This window comes from Bos grunniens, chromosome 28 (genome assembly GCF_055505025.1).
Source record: "Bos grunniens cultivar Pamir isolate PY7600 chromosome 28, Bosgru_T2T1.0, whole genome shotgun sequence".
Lineage (NCBI taxonomy): Eukaryota > Metazoa > Chordata > Mammalia > Artiodactyla > Bovidae > Bos > Bos grunniens.
In genome coordinates, this window is record NC_141192.1 from 31,410,093 (window position 1) to 31,427,382 (window position 17,290).

At 35.4% G+C, this 17,290-nt stretch overlaps 1 protein-coding gene across 4 annotated transcripts in view; it reads right to left on the reverse strand.

Annotated features, from left to right (window-relative positions):
• Positions 1-17,290, reverse strand: part of PHYHIPL (phytanoyl-CoA 2-hydroxylase interacting protein like) — a 95,029-nt gene that overhangs the window by 77,253 nt on the left and 486 nt on the right. For 2 of the 4 annotated variants that reach the window (XM_086382463.1, XM_086382462.1), the window contains exon 1: positions 6,546-6,684. The exons of the other annotated variants lie outside the window; for them this stretch is intronic. The gene's annotated coding sequence lies outside the window, so the exon portion shown is untranslated. Of the gene's footprint in view, positions 1-6,545; positions 6,685-17,290 lie in introns of those variants that run through there. 4 annotated transcript variants of the gene reach the window in all.

A 17,290-nucleotide genomic window follows, 5' to 3' on the forward strand; every position in this document is an offset into this window, starting at 1 on the left:
TATAGCAATTCAAATGATAATCTATAAACTTGATTTAATTATATACCTGGTTTTAAGGGCTGTCACATTTGCAAAATATATCACATGGAGAAAGTGCATCAAAATGGAGAAAGTGCATCGGTAGGTATCTAATTGAATATTATATTTTAATTTTTCAATTCCATACACCAATCATGCGTAACAGTACAGTTGATAGTTTTATATACCAACTATCAGTCTATATAGAAAAGATTAATCAAACATTTCTTCTATTAGATATTACTATTAGAATAGAACTTCTATTACTTTATTCCATGGCCCAATTAATTATCTTAAATGACCTCTGAGGTTCCTATACAAAACACTCATAGCATTTACACAACAGTTTTGAAAGTCTTTACAATGTAGAAACAAAGCACTTAACTTCCCCATAAAACGTAGCAGAGTATAACAGAAAAACAAAAGTAAGCCATTTGCAGACCCTTAGTGATAATACAGGACAATTAGAGTCATTTTAAAAGCAACTAAAGTAAATTCTGACCCATGGTAAATTATGATACTTTATACTGTTGGTATAATAATATTAGTTTATAAAAATTTTGCAAAACTACTTTTCAATTTAGCAAAAGCTATTCTGGGTAGAACTCCTTTCTGCTTTCTCACATCATCATACTTATCGTTCTTAGGTGTCATTTTTTACTTAAAAACAATGTTTTTGACATTTCACAAAAGTTCCGTGTGCTCAGAGAAAAAAATTTAACACATGTTGATAGAAATGCTGGCAAAAGAGCTTTGTAAACTCATAAGTAAATGATACAAATGCAGCACTCTAGAGTGTTTTTAAAACTTAATTGTCAGCCCAGTAACAATTAGACTATCTTGATATGGTTTATATATATGTATATATACATAAATGAAGCTAAAAATGTTAAATCTCTGTATTTTCAAAGTCTTTTATAACACTTTGCCTCAAAAAATTTCAGAAATCATTTAAGAAAGCACAGTTTAACATAGTTTAGCTACATTTCACTGCCATTTGCCCTTCTGTCAAATTTTTCAGAAGGAAACTATTAAGAACACTAGAGAAATGACAGAGAGCGCTGTGGTGGCTGATTAGTGTTTTTTCAGCTATCTGCAAAGAACACAAATCAAATATAAAAAAGACTATGTCTTATTCAGAGCAGTATTCAATACATACAAAGTAAATATTAAATTTAATAGAAGTCTAAAAATGTTGGAAATATATGTTCAGTATGAAAGTTTTAGGAATAGTTTCAGTATAAAGATTTTAGCTTTCGTAGGTTCAAGTGTCATTATTTGCCTGCTGAGTTCCAACAGTTTATTTTATACATTGTAGACTGTTACCATGAAGGAAAAATCAGTCCACTGTATTTCCACAGTAAGCACAGTTCAGTTCACTCAGTTGTGTCCAACTCAGCTGGGTCAGACCCCAGGGACTGCAGCATGCCAGGCCTCCCTGTCCATCACCAACTCCCAGAGCCTACTCAAACTCATGTCCATTGAGTCGGTGATGCCATCCAACCATCTCATCCTCTGTTGTCCCCTTCTCCTCCTGCCCTCAATCTTTCCCAGCATCAGGGTCTCTTCCACTGAGTCAGTTCTTCACATCAGGTGGCCAGAGTATTGGAGTTGCAGCTTCAGCACCAGAACTTCCAGGGAATATTCAGGACTGATTTCCTTTAGGATGGATTGGCTGGATTTCCTTGTGGTGCAAGGGACTCTCAAGAGTCTTCTCCAATACTACAGTTCAAAAGTATCAATTCTTTGGCGCTCAGCTTTCTTTACAGTCCAACTCTCACATCCATACATGACTACAGGAAAAACCATAGCTTTGACTATACAGACCTTTGTTGGCAATGTATTATCTCTGCTTCTTAATATACTGTCTACGTTGGTCATAACTTTTCTTCCAAGGAGCAAACGTCTTTTACTTTCATGGCTGTAGTCACCATCTGCAGTGATTTTGGAGACCAAAAAAAAAAAAAAGTCTGTCACTGTTTCCATTGTTTCCCCATCTATTTGCCATGAGTGATGGGACTAGATGACATGATCTTAGTTTTGTGAAGGTTGAGTTTTAAGCCAACTTTTTCACTTTCCTCTTTCCCTTTCATCAAGGGGCTCTTCGCTTTCTGCCATAAGTATGATGTCATCTGCATATCTGAGGTTATTGATATTTCTCCCGCTAATCTAGATTTTAGCTTGTGATTCATCCAGCCCAGCATTTCTCATGATGTACTCTGCATATAAGTTAAATAAGTAGGGTGTCAATATACAGCCTTGACATACTTGACGTACTCCTTTCCTGATTCAGAATCATTCTGTTGTTCCATGTCCAGTTCTAACCACTGCTTCTTGACCTGCATACAGTTTTCTCAAGAGGCAGGTCAGGTGGTCTAGTACTCCCATCTCTTTCAGAATTTTCCAGTTTGTTGTGATCCACACAGTGAAAGGCTTTGGCATAGTTAATAAAGCAGAAGTAGCTGTGTTTCTGGAACTCTCTTGCTTTTTCAATGATCCAATGGATGTTGGCAATTTCTCTGGTTCCTGTGCCTTTTCTAAATCCAGGTTGAACATTTGGAAGTTCACAGTTCACATACTGTTGAAGCCTAGCTTGGAGAATTTTGAGAATCACTTTGCTAGCATGTGAGATAAGTGCAATTGTGTGGTAGTTTGAGCATTCTTTGGCATTGCTTTTCTTTGGGACTGGAAGGAAAACTAATCTTTTGCAGTCCTTTCGCAGTCAGCCACTGCTGAGTTTTCCAAATTTGCTAGCATATTGAGTGAAGCACTTTCACAGCATCATCTTTTAGGATTTGAACTAGCTCAACTGGAATTCCATCACCTCCACTAGCTTTGTTCATAGTGAAGCTTCCTAATGTCCACTTAACTTTGTATTCCAGGATCTCTGGCTCTAGGTGAGTGATCACACCATCATGGTTATCTGGGTTATTAAGCTCTGTTTTGTATAGTTCTTCTGTGTATTCTTGCCACCTCTTCTTAATATCTTCTGCTTCTGTTAGGTCCATGCCATTTCTGTCTTTTACTGTGCCCATCTTGCATGAAATGTTCCCTTGGTATCTCTAATTTTCTTAAAGAGATCTCTAGTCTTTCCCATTCTATTGTTTTCCTCTATCTCTTTGCACTGATCACTGAGGAAGGCTTTCTTATCTCGCCTTGTTATTCTTTAGAACTCTGCATTCAAAAGGGTGTACTTTCCTTTTCTCCTTTGCCTTTCACTTCTCTTCTTTGCATAGCTATTTGTAAGGCCTCCTCAGACAACCATTTTGCCTTTATGTATTTCTTTTTCTTGAGGATGGTCTTGAATAATGCCTCCTGTACAATGTCACAAATCTGTCTATAGTTCTTCAGGCACTTTGTCTATCAGATCTAATTCCTTGAATCTATTTCTCACATCCGCATAATCATAAGGGATTTGATTTAGGTCATACCTGAAAGGTCTAGTTGTTTTCCTACTTTTTTCAATTTAAGTCTGAATTTGGCAATAAGGAGTTCATGACCTGAGCCACAGTCAGGTCCTGGTCTTGTTTTTGCTGACTGTATAGAGCTTCTCCATCTTTGGTTGCAAAGAATATAATAAATCTGGGTTTTGAATTGATCATCTGGTGATGTCCACATGTATAGTCTTCTCTTGTGTTGTGGAAGAGGGTGTTTGCTATGACCAGTGTGTTCTCTTGGCAAAACTCTATTAGCCTTTGCCCTGCTTCATTCTGTACTCCAAGGCCAAATTTGCCTGTTACTCCAGGTGTTTCTTGACTTCCTACTTTTGCATTCCAGTCCCCTATAATGAAAAGGACATCTTTTTTGGGTGTTAGTTCTAAAAGATCTTGTAGGTCTTCATAGAACTGTTCAACTTCAGCTTCTTTAGCATTATTGGTCTGGGCATAGACTTGGATTACTGCACTACTGAATGGTTTGCCTTGGAAACAAACAGAGATCATTCTGTCATTTTTGTGATTGCATCCAAGTACTGCATTTTGGACTCTTTTGTTGACTATGATGGATATTCCATTTCTTCTAAGGGATTCTTGCCCACAGTAGTAGATATAATGGCCATCTGAGTTAAATTCACCCATTCCAGTCTATTTTAGTTCTCTGATTGCTAAAATGTTGATGTTCACTCTTGCTAACTCCTGTTTGACCAATTCCAATTTGCCTTGATTGTGACTGTGAGGTGACACTCCACGTCCAAGGGCACAGAAGCCCCAGCAAGACATGAGGCACTGGAGCGGTAGCTGCGTGGTGCTGGAGCAACTTTGAGGAGGTACCCCACCTCCAAGGGCCAAGGAGAAGCCCCAGCAAGACGATAGGAGGGGCAAAATCACGTTAACAATCAAACTCCATAACCGCCAGAGACCTTCAGAGGGCTCAAACATACCTTGTGTGCACCAGGACCCAGACGCCATAGAGACTGAGACAGAACTGTGTTTGAGAGTCTTCTGAGGAGGTACGGGTCAGCAGTGGACTGATGCAGGGGCAGGGGCTCTGGGTGCAGTAGACCTGGGTGTGGCATAAGCCCTCTTGGAGGAGGTCGCCATTAACTCCAACATAGAGCTGCCAGAACTTACACAGGACTGGGGAAACAGACTCTTGGAGGGTGCAAACAGAACCTTGTGCCCACCAGGACCCAGGAGAAAGGAGCAGTGACCCCACAGGAAACTGACCCATATTTGCCCATGAGTGTCCAGGGGTCTCTGGCAGAGGCATGGGTCAGTGGTGGCCTGCTGCAGGGCTGGGAGCACTGAGTGTAGCAATGTGTACATGGGACCTTTCAAAGTAGATTATCTTCATTACCTCCACCATAGTTTGGCCTCAGGTCAAATAACAAGGAACAGAACAGAAACATCAACAGAAAACTGGATTAAAGATTTACTGAGCATGGCCCATCAACAGAAAACTGGATTAAAGATTTACTGAGCATGGCCCTGCCCATCAGAACAAGACCCGGTTTCCCCCTCAGTCAGTCTCTCCCATCAGGAAACTTCCATAAGCTTCTTATCCTTCTCCATCAGAAGGCAGACAGACTGAAAACCACAATCACAGAAATATAACCAATCTGATGAAACTATGAGCCATGCTGTGTAGGGCCACCCAAGACGGACAGGTCATGGCAGAGAGTTCTGACAAAACGTGGTCCACTGGAGAAGGGAATGGCAAGCCACTTCAGTATTCTTGCTTTGAGAACCCCATGAACAGTATGAAAAGGTAAAAAGATTGGACACTGAAAGATGAACTCCCCAGGTTGGTACGTGCCCAATATGCTACTGGAGATCAGTGGAGAAATAACTCCAGAAAGAATGAGGAGATGAAGCCAAAGCAAAAACACATGGCTGTGGATGTGACTGGTGATGAAAGTAAAGTCTGGTGCTGTAAAGAGCAGTATTGCATAGGAACCTGGAATGTTAGGTCCATGAATCAAGGCAAATAGGAAGTGGTCAAACTGGAGATGGCAAGAGTGAACATTGACATTTTACGAATCAGTGAACTAAAATGGACTGGAATGGGTGAATTTAACTCAAAAGTAAGCACAGAAAATCATATACTTAACTCTCTTTCCAGGTGATATCAGGGAAAGAAATCTATCAAGTATAGAGCTTAGGTCAATTGTTTTCTTTTATGTTAACTGCCCCAAATAACAACTCCCCAAATTACATAAAATTTATATATATAAAATATATAAAATTCAATGCTCATTTTAGACACCACAAAAAATTATGCCAACATTAGAATTTACTTGCTCTAATGAGCAGTTCAACAACTCAGTATGATTCTAAAGGACTGATTAGAAGATGAAGTAAAAAACATTTGATAGGGGCTTCCCAAGTAGCACAGTGGTAAAGAATTTGTCTGCCAATGCAGGAGACATGACCTCGATCCCTGGGTTGGGAAGATCTCCTGGAGTGGGAAACGGCAACTCACTCTAGCATTTTTGTCTGGAAAACTCCATGGACAGAGGGGCCTGGAAGGCTACAGTCCATAGGGTCACAAAGAGTCAGACACGACTGAGAGACCGAGCACAGTACACAGGAAAGGAGAAAGAGAAGCAGTAGAAAAACAGCTTGAAAATGACTATCAAATTCCATCTTTATCCTCAGACACACTCCAATAAGGCAGAGATATTTCTAAGAGCTTCCTGGATATTTCCACAGAGGTATTCCATAAATATCTGAAACCTAAGTTGTTCGGAAGACTTTAATAGCTTGTTAATATTCTGATACCAAGACTTCTGCACACTCACTCCAACAATTACTACTTTATTTACTGGCATCAAAATGTACCCAATGTAGTAAATTTAGCCATCAACAACAATTCCTTTTCATATCTCACACTTTCAGTTCAATCACAAAATCAACCGACTTTACTTCAAAAATGTTCAATTCCACTCTAAATTTTCATCTTCCTTTTCTAAATAATACTTTTATCTATAATTGCCCCATAAGTGGTGAGATTCCTGAGCTCAGTACTCCAGTTCATTCCTCAAATGGTTGTATGTATTAAAACCAAACATGTAAATAACTTTTCCTTACCTAAGGACTTCTTTGGTTATGCTGCCTATAGCAGTGGTTCTCCAAGTGTGGTATCTGACTCAACAACATCAGCATCACCTGGAAACTTGTTAGAAATGCAAATTCTTGGGCTCCACCCCAGAACTATTAAATCAGAAACTCAGGGGTGGAGGGAGCAGCCTGCTTCACCAAGTCCTCCTGGTAACAAATGCTGAGATCCAATGATTTAAATTGTTTCTGATAAATGGTTTTATATTTTTTAGTAAAGGTGATTAAGAGGTTCAGCAAACACTATCATTTAAGTTTCTTCTGAATAATTTTGAACTATTTAAAAAACTGAGTTAAAAAAGCATATGTTAAATTGTGCTGAATTATGAGATTTGGGGTAAACATCAAAATAAAACTTGGCCTGCTACTTCAGTACACAAAATGGCATAATGTATAAAAAGGTTGTGGCTCTGATCATATTTCATGTTTGTTTTCTATTCAACAAGTATACCCTCAAGTAAAATTTTGCAAACATTATGGGTTTGCAAGCAGTGTTCAATTAGTTGCAGGCATGGCTCAGGTGCATCTATTTGTCCCTTCAGCTCATTAGAACAAGTTCAATAGAAGGGCTTATGAATTTTGTGTATTTCTTTACACATGTGATAGAGTTACTCTAAGTTTGGGTTATAGTTCTACTTTTTCCAGTATAGGTTATAAAAAATAATTACCTATAAAACTAGAAGTGGGTCCCACGTTAAAAGCAGGAATCTTACATAGGTGTTAACATGGATATATTGAGACCGATTTCACTCAAGACATCTCAAAGCCTTCCTATTAATTAGTAACAGTTGCTCTTTCAGCTAACATTTGGGAGCTCTCAAAGCTAAAACACTGTACCAAAGTTCAATGACAGTCATCTGTCAGTAGAATTTACATTGCAGTGGCAAATTTTAAAAAGGTTTGCAAATAAAGCTATCCTCCACTTTCCCAAGACTTCGCTTTATGTCACTTCACTTTTACAAAATATCTACACTAGTACCTGTTTTTTCCAGCCACAAAAATCCAAAGAGAATTTTCCCTCTACAAGAGGAGGCAAAAAATCAAAAACAGCCTTCAGTGTTTGTTTGGCAGGGAGCCACTATTGAGGCAGTGTGCACCCCAAGCAGGAAGAGCTGCACCTCCAAGTTCCTTTCCTGAGAACTACACTCCACATAACAGCATCAAGTCCCAGAGCTCTGAACTGTGTCTGTGAGCATCTATGCTTTATCTGGGTTTATTTTGTGCATACATTAGCAATATGTGTCCCAAGTTAACGGCTTCTTCATTTTATACCGTTTTGGCTTACAAAAGCTTTCAGAAGAAAGCTCTGCTTTTGCATATCAAGGGGAAACCTGTAATGATACAGTCTTTAACAAGTTCCACAATTTTGAAGGAAAAAAAAAGTGTATATGAAATTATTATAAATCTAGGAATTAAAATGTGCTCAGAATAAAGTCACCATATTACCTATGAACAACAGCATACATGATTGGACAAAAGTCTTATTAAATCCTATATAACAGTATGACAAATATGTTAAATTAGTAAACTGTTATAAAAAACTCAAATAGTGGTACATGTCTAAAAATGCAGAAAATACAAAATTATTCATCACATATGCTTGATTAATTCAAATGTTGAAATTATGTAAAATCTTTCCAATTTAACTGCATTAGAATTTGAATGTGGCAGATCTCTGCATTTATTTTTGTAGAAGTTTCTCAAATAGGTCAATTCAAGGATGCTAAACCAACATACAAACAACAAGAAAATTTTAATGTTTAAATCAGTTTTTAACACATCATCAACTAAACTGTAAGAATTGTTGAGACAACTCTATTAAAGGAAGTAGATAAAAATTTTAAAATCTCATTAGTGGTAGCTCCTATAAAAGCTTTTGCCAGCGTTCATTAAGTACTAACTGTTCACTAGTAAGGATTGGATACTAACTTATTTCAAAACAGTTTTGCCTAATCACACATAGATTATCATTGAAATTGATGGGTTTTTCTTTTTTTTCCTGGGTTAACTGTATTGTTACAGATAGAAAATTTCAAAATTCGTTTTCTTCATACCAAACTTAAATAGATGTCCTGAAGCAAAATATAAATACTTCAAAAGAAACAAGAAATACTTTAGTCATTAAAAAGTTTTTATACAAATATCTTTCAAATATAAATAATAGGCACACTAATATGATTATATAGCATTGTAACAAGTTGAAAAACCTCAATCTGACAAAAGTCACAAATGTTACCAAGCTTATAGATACATATAAAGTATCAATAATGAAACTGATCCTTACACTTGAGTCGTCATTCAAGTAATTAAGCTCTTCTGAAATTTTTAAGAGATCAGCAAAAAAATGTGAGCATTTAAAAAATGTTATCAATGAATATTTCAGAATATTACAAGATACATTATTTTCACACTGAACAATGACAAAACGAACTGACAGATGAGTCAATTCTATTACCTCCCTCCAAAAGGACTTACACTTTGAGTTGAGGGGAAAAAAAAAAAAAAAACAACTTACTATTTCTCTAAAGTCTGAATCAATTTATTTAAAGAGTATTCTGAGAAGAGAAAATGAATTAAGAACATTATCATTTGCCACTACTTATCTGTATGAACCAGAATTTCCTAGACACAATGCAATAAAAATAAAATTCAGAAATAAAGTGGATATTCAGGCTGATATAAAGTAACAACTTTCAAGTAAACTGCTAATTTTAATTTCTAACTATATCCATTGATCAATTGACTTTATTTGAAATACTAGGTATGTTTTTAATTTCAGGATAAGTGTATACTAATAAAATGCTACTTTTACTTATTAAGAATTCTCTAAAATGTGGTGGTTTTGCTTTAAAAGGTTCTCTACAAATTACAAAGTTTGGAGTCTACTAGTATGATTTCAAACTAGATAAATACAAACTATAGATCATGGCATAATCTATTAACAGCTCTCCCTAACTAGCTTTTAGTTTATTTTCTCATAAGGAATATCTCTTTTTTAGCAATACTAAGTGCTATGTATTCCTAGGACATATATGGTTTTATGCCTTTATATATGCACTTATCTTGCCAGAAATGCTCTTATTCTGCTTCTTCAAATTTTTAAATTTTAATACCCACAAAATATGTTGCTTCCTTCTGTGAAGTCATCTGAGAGACTCAAGACAGAATTAACCACTTTTTCTTCTGTACTATTATATACTTATCACGTATTTATCTATTTAAATGTATCATCTCCCTAACTGCCAGTAAATTCTTTAAATGCAGGAGCCAAATTACACATTCTTGGATCCTTTTTCCAATTCTTAACAGAGATCCTAAACTTGTAATACATGTATAAACAGTAACAATACAAGGCAAGTAAAAAAACAAAAGGAAACAAAGTGAGAATATTAACTGGTTAAGTTCAGTACCTAAAAATTAAGCTTTCAATAGGATAGAATGTCACCGTCCTCTAGCTATTGTGCTCAAAGTGTGGTTTGCAAACTATTTATCAATTTGTGATGAGATAAATATAAAAATTAGGATTAAGCATTTGGAAACTTGTATATGAATTTGACAGTAAATTTTATGTCTGTTGAATCTTTTTGGATCTTTTAAATTTCATTTTTCTAATAATTCATTTTTATTCTATTTTTATAATGTATCAGACAGTCTTAGGTTAAACACTGAAAAAAAATACAGACAGACTGAGAAGTAGTATGTGAGATTATGGAAACAGAAAGACGAGTAAGACCTTGAGTCTTTTTCAATAAGAATTTGGTTTAGAAGGAAGAATATGATGCACACATAAATATTTGTAATATGTATCAATATAAATGTATTTCTCAAAGTTCGTATCATCATGTTTGATTCTTTAAAACATATTTATTAATGAGATTGTGATGCAGAACTAGTATTTCTTTCTAAAGTTATTTATATGATGCCTAGATTTCAAATTAAAACTAGGGCTTGTTTCCTATTATTGCCTGGTAAGGTTTTTAAGCTTTCCACAGAACTCTGCCTGACCAGCATAATCTAAAGCCCTGGTAATCTATAACAGCAAAATATTATGATTTTTTTTTTCAGAAACTCTTTCAATATTTTTATTCCAATCAAGAGATATTAATTTATTTTCTTAGCCCTCTACATTAAGAGTTGGCAAGCCTTTTGTGTAAAGGACTAGATAATAAGTATTTTAAGGTTTGTGGAGTATGTGGTCTGTTGCCACAGCTACACAACTCTGATGTTTTAGCAAGAAGGCCGCCATAGACAATATATAAACAAATAAGCATGGCTTTATTCCAATAAAATTTTATTTAAAAAACTGGCAGCAGGTTTTCAGATTTGGCCCAAGGATTGTAACTTGCTGATCCCTGTTCTACATCACAGATATAACTCGAAAATGCAATCACGAGGAACATATCACATACTTGATGCTCAAAAATAGTCTGTCATTTTTCTTTGCATTTATCATCAGCTTTAAAACTGTTAAAGACTAGGAGATTTACCAACATTCAGGCTTAGAGAAGGTAAGGCAGTATTTTTCCAGAAAAATCATGGTAAGCATATTGAAAAAGATTTTGTGCCTTGTCTTTACTGGCATACATTGAGGGAAATTATAAGCTTTTCTTACTATTATTAGATAACAACACTCGCATAGGCTATAGAAAACAAAAAGATCTATTTACAGTAGTTTCCACAAACACTTCAAGTAACAGGACGTATGCAAAAATCCCACAACCCTTTACAATGAACCACAAACTTGGTCCAAGTAGTCATAACATCATAAACAAACTAACCACAATTTGGAGTGTGATGCTTTTTGTTCAACTCACATCTAATGAGGGACTTCAAAACGTAGAGTACTTGTCGGCATTAACAAGCCTGAATTGCACATTTCATCTTTGAGGTTCAACTTGGCCTTCCCTAGCATTTGATCATTCCTTACCTTCAAGGGGAGAGACACAAAGCTGTTCGGAGGTCACTCTAAAACCTAAGTCAAATTCTAATCTTCCTTGTTCAGCCAAGTTCTAGTCTCCCCAGTGGAATACATAGCTCTGTGACCAATTCTCTTCTTCATTCTAGAACCCTTTTCCCAGAACATAGGTGGAATTGGTAAAGGCTTAATATATGCTTCCAAAGAAGTCTCTCACGTTAGACTTCAAATACCTTAATGTACATGTTCTTTTCACTTTGTACTACATCCCTGCGGAAAGTCTCCTAAGACTCCAAAACTATCTTCGTGCAGATGACTCAAAAAAATCTATTTCATAATCCTCTGTATCAAGTAGTTTACTAATGATTCTCAAAATATTATCATTGGATGATAAATAGCCTTAAAGAGCAGGAATAGTGAGAATGAAGGAAAAGGAGTGTCTAAGAAGAATGTAAATGGATTTTCTTGTGAGCATCCACACTGAAACAATAATGAGAAAACAGTACATAAAAACTATTCTGAGAATGATTTCTCAGAGGGAAGCAGCCCTGGAAAAGTATTTGGGATGCATTTAGATGTCCACTGAGGCCTAAAATTTAAGATGTGAAATACTGTCATCAGATGTCAAAATACCCTTACCTTTTTATTTTTTTAATTTTATTCTTGTTAATGATTCTTCAGATTTCCTAAATCTAAAATCCTACAGTTACCACTGGTCACTTTTCATTTTGCTTGAAAATTCAATCAATCACAAATTTTGGGTAATTATTTTTAGATTTCTTTTATACCACTGCCACTCACTCTCCTCCCATACTGAGAACAAGCTGAGGCTGTCTATTTTTCCTGTCAAGACTCTTCAACTCTTTCATCACATTTCTGCTAGAAGTCCTCCCCAAATACTAATTTTACTTCTTGTATGTGTTAATAGGACAGTTTACTGTCTAATATTAACAAAATATTTTAAACTCTTAAAATGAGCCAAATGCTTTATAGTAGTAAAGACAGAATTTAAATTTATGAACAATAAAATGATTACAGAGAAAGTTAAAAGAAATGGAAAATAAACCAAAGAAAGAGGCAAATATATAAGGAAAACAAATTATACATTTACTAAGGACAGAGAAGAAAAACAAAAAACTAGAAGGATCATGCTTACTGCTATAACTGATGTACCTGCTATTATTATTATTATCCTGAAATCCAAGATAAAATATAAAAGTCATCATGAAACTATTACCTAAAGTTATATGAAAAAATAAAGCTTAGGCCTAAAGAGAAGGAAATACCAGCAAGATTTTTTTTAAAGGTGACTTGAAAGTTTTCTAGATAGTATTCTACACAGTGAATTTCTAATTGGCTTAATTACCTAGGCAAGAATGTTTCAACTTATGACATATCATTCTACCACTGGAGGGAGCCTGGTCACATATGCTTTGATGAGACTTTTACTCTAGTAACTTCCTGGTCTTCTCTGGGAATGAATTAGAGCCCCTACCAAAAATATAAATTTGTTTAACATAATCTGATGGTTTCCAAGCTGTTTGCTTGTTTCTTTTAGTTTTGTTTTGTTTTCATAGTAATAAAAATTCATAGCATCTCCATAGTAAATATCTGGGTCAAATAATTGAACCCAGAGGTCACATGTGCTAGTACAGATCTATACTTTAAAAAAAATAAAAGAAAGAAAGAAAACAATTGTTGAATCAAGAACACAGACGTTCTCTGATGCAAATACCTACTCAAAGCAGGTATCAAGGTCACAATGTACATGAAAAACAGCAAACAGCAGGTTTCAAACAGAAGCTGAAAATAGATTTTAGGATTAAGGTTGAGAAGGATATAACTGATGTCATAGAAAAACATAAGCAAAGATTAGAGTACTATAACTGTGATTTTACTGTTCATTTAAAATTCAGAATTTAGCTTCCATTGACTACTTATGAAACTGAAGTGACATAAGATTTACTACATAAAACACAACTGAAATTTTTAAAAAACATCTAAACCAAATATTGGCCAAATAATGAAGAATTATAAAGCAGTAGTTCAACTCAAGAAGGTATATGGAGAATAATATTCCATTTAAAATAACTACTACTCTCTATTTTGTGTCAAGAACTATTTTATAATACCTAAATTATCTCAGCAACCCTACAGGACTGACATTTTATACCCATATTACATGAGAAAGCTTGAGGCTAAGAAGTGATTAAGTAATTTTCCTAAGATCATATATGTATCAAGAGTCAACATTTCATGAGAGGTCTGAATGTAAAATGGTATTACCACCATGCTACACGCATGTCAGTGAGACTCAGTAATGCCTACCTTAAATTCTTATACTATGAAAGGTAATAGTTAAGAGTATTCATCCTAGACATCTGCTTTAAAACATACCATTAAGAATGATCTAATACAGCACTGTGTTACTAAACACTCCTGTATTACCTTTTGTTTTCAAACTTAAAATTTGTTTAATTCACACACCAATAAAGAAGACAGTCTCAGCTGATTTATATTAAGTAAATAAGGTAAAGTCCAAATTGAAAGGAATTTATCTTTCAAAATATGTGGAGTGAGCTTGGATGCATATAAAGCAACATAAAGATGAATCTTTCCTCCACAGCAAGGAAAGAAAGCTTCCATATGTACGATGAAAAAAAAAAAAAGATGAAGAGAAGCAGTGTAGAATTCTATGTGTGGGGTCAGAGCTGTTCTGAAATGTCACAGGTCAGTGAGGGTCTAAAGTATCTATGAGAAGAAACAAATTGAAAATAAGTTTCCATATTACTAATGCTTCCAGATAAATTATTTTGATTTTTTTTGAAAACTCACCATTGAAGTGTATCATATACGTCACTTGAAGCCACTTCAACATACAAGAGAAGAAGAACAGAAACAGTCTTTTTCTTATAACAGAGAAATATGTTGTAAGAAAACAGCACATCTTCAGAGGTTTTCTAATAGAAGTCTGTCCAGAATCCTCATTTTGAACTATAAGTGAAATCTAGGCAGGGCCTTGTATTCGCAACCAGAGCACACATGCCTAGGATAAAACTACACATGAGATAATGTGTGTATGAAAACCCTCTTGCTTAATTAAAATATCCAATTATATGACCACTTGGACTCTATTACAAATTCTTCAGAAACTATTAAGCATTTTGAGGGATGATGGGAAAAAGAAGCATTGTAAATTGTTACTAATAATGTAAACAGATAAGAAAAAAGGCAAATGACAAGGGAAAAAAAAACATAAAAGAGGAGCGCCAAGGAAGCATAAGACAATAAGACATAGTTATGTTTACCAGCAGCTATAGCTCTCAGTTGATGTAAAATGCAAAACATTATAAAAACATCTGTAAGTGGAGTAGGTAAAAGGAAATGTTTATTAAACAATCACATGGTATCTTCTCTTACTCTACTTCATTCCACTTCTAAGGAATTAATATTGCACTAATTTTTCCCATCATCAGATTCATATTAAAGTAGGAAAAGTACAGAGCAAACAAGACGTATTTATTTATACAATCATACAATTATGAAAATATAACTCATTATGTACTTAAATGCAAAACAGATCTGCCACAGATTTTTGTGTTATATATTTCCAGAAGTAAAACAATGAGATTGGAGAGGGGGTGAAAGGAAGGAAATGAAGGAAGCAAATTCATCTGGCTGAAAATTTCTCAATATAAAAGTATGACTAGATCTGGTTGAAAAACTTAATGTCACATTTTAAAATTGTTCTGTAAAAGTAACTATATCATCTCCTTTAAATTATTCCTATGATGTCAACTTAACATTTTTGGAATTGACATATAGAGTTTCACAAAATGTAAAGTTAGGCATTTAACAAAATCTTTACATGAACTATCTTCACATTTTACACATCTTTTAATAAAGAGAGCCCTTTGTATTTGAAGACATAAGCTATTTTATAAAATGAAACTCTATTTAATGTGTTGAATCTATTAGAAGTCTGCAAATAAGTAGTAATTTTCAAACTGCCTAGTGCCAGTACATCCCCAATTAAATGTTACATAATTCATTCATTTTTGCAGGGTTAGTAATGTGAATCATAGAAACTAAAAAACATTACCAAAATAAAATAACTTATACTCTGGGAGAAGAGACATGGTAAATGCAGGACATTAATTTTTGTACATTATTAACTCTGTAAAGATCATTAAAAAAACCTTTATTTTTCTTAGTATCTTTGAAACATCTGGTAAGTGCAATTTTAAGTACTAACTACTGACTTTTGAGGAGCAACCATGAATTGCCTATTTCCAATAACTACAGTGACGAGCTTTTGATAAATCATTGAAGCAGATGAAAATAAAATCTACCTTTATTATTGCTTTCTGTAAAAAGCAGCATAGGAAAATAAAAATATTTACAATGGTAACATTACAAAATCATTTCACAAAAGTATAAACAAACCCATAGGACTTTCTATGTGGTATGTTAAAAGTAATCTGTACAGTCCAATAGTGCAACTTCCTATATGGAATACCAAAACAATGAATTGTTAATGTCAAAAATATGTGCACTTATTACCATGGTGACCAAAACAGTCTAGGGATGAAGAAAATAAAAGCACCTTTTGCAAGAATATTTATTATCTATACTACACCTTTTTCAAAATTATTTAAAGTGCCTTTGGCTTCAAAGAGCAATTTATCCAAGAGCGATTGTCCTAAATTTATTAATAAACGGAAATTTCGCGTTCAGTTGACCTAAACTGTACTATACAGCAATGCCTAATCAAGTTATTACCATTTAGATGACTGGAAACAAGACCTCTGCTCTCTACTTGGATTATATACTGATCAATTTTATGACCTTATTGTAAGTTTATTAGTATATCTACATAACCGTCACTAAAAACCATTTTTTAGTGACACACAAACACTAATTTCATTTACAGTCAAAACTGTTCAGGGTCATCTTGACAACACATAAATTATTTTTCCTTTGTCACTTGTATAATTTTTTTACAATTATTACATCAGTCAGTACTAATCAGATGACTTCTTTACAAATGGAGTTTTATTTCACATTACTGAAATAGCACTGACTCTCCAACTACTCCAACTAATAACACAGAAGCGCTGTAACTACCCACACTGCACATTGTACTAGTCTACCTCTAACGCTCAGACCTGTTTAATCAATTTCCTTTTTAAGGAGACTGTCAACTTTAACAATAGAATAAGCGATATAATATCAAGACACAACGGTGAGTACTCGCCACATACTCTGAATCACGGCAGATATACGAGGCCACTTCCATTACACATTTTTGACAGTTTCTGAATCACAGTTTCAAACCACGAACCTTGTGGCTGTCCTTGGTGCTGAAACGCACTCTTCTGCCCCTTCACTGGAAAAAAAAACTGTCACTTCAAATTCCATTTTGAAAGGATTAAAAGACTTCAAAATGTAGGAAGTCTGAAGATGTGAGGTTCAAAAAGGAACTAGTAAGTTTCCGCGTAGAGACCGCTAACGAGTGTGTGCTGGGGGCAGGGGGCAACGCTGGAAACATCCCGAGGGCTTTCGCCGGGAGACCCAGGAAAGCGGGACTGCGGCAAAGATCGGAAACACCTGGTCCGGAGCAGGAGACGCCGGCGGGAACGGCGCCCTCGCGGGGCAACCCCTCGGCGGGAGCCAGGCGGACGAGGACGGTGAGGGGCTCCGCAGCCGGGGACCACGGCGACTTCCCCAGCCAACCCGCGAGCCCCGGGGTCCTTTTGTTTCTGGGTCTGAGGGGAGAGTGGGTGCGCGAAGGGGAGCCCCC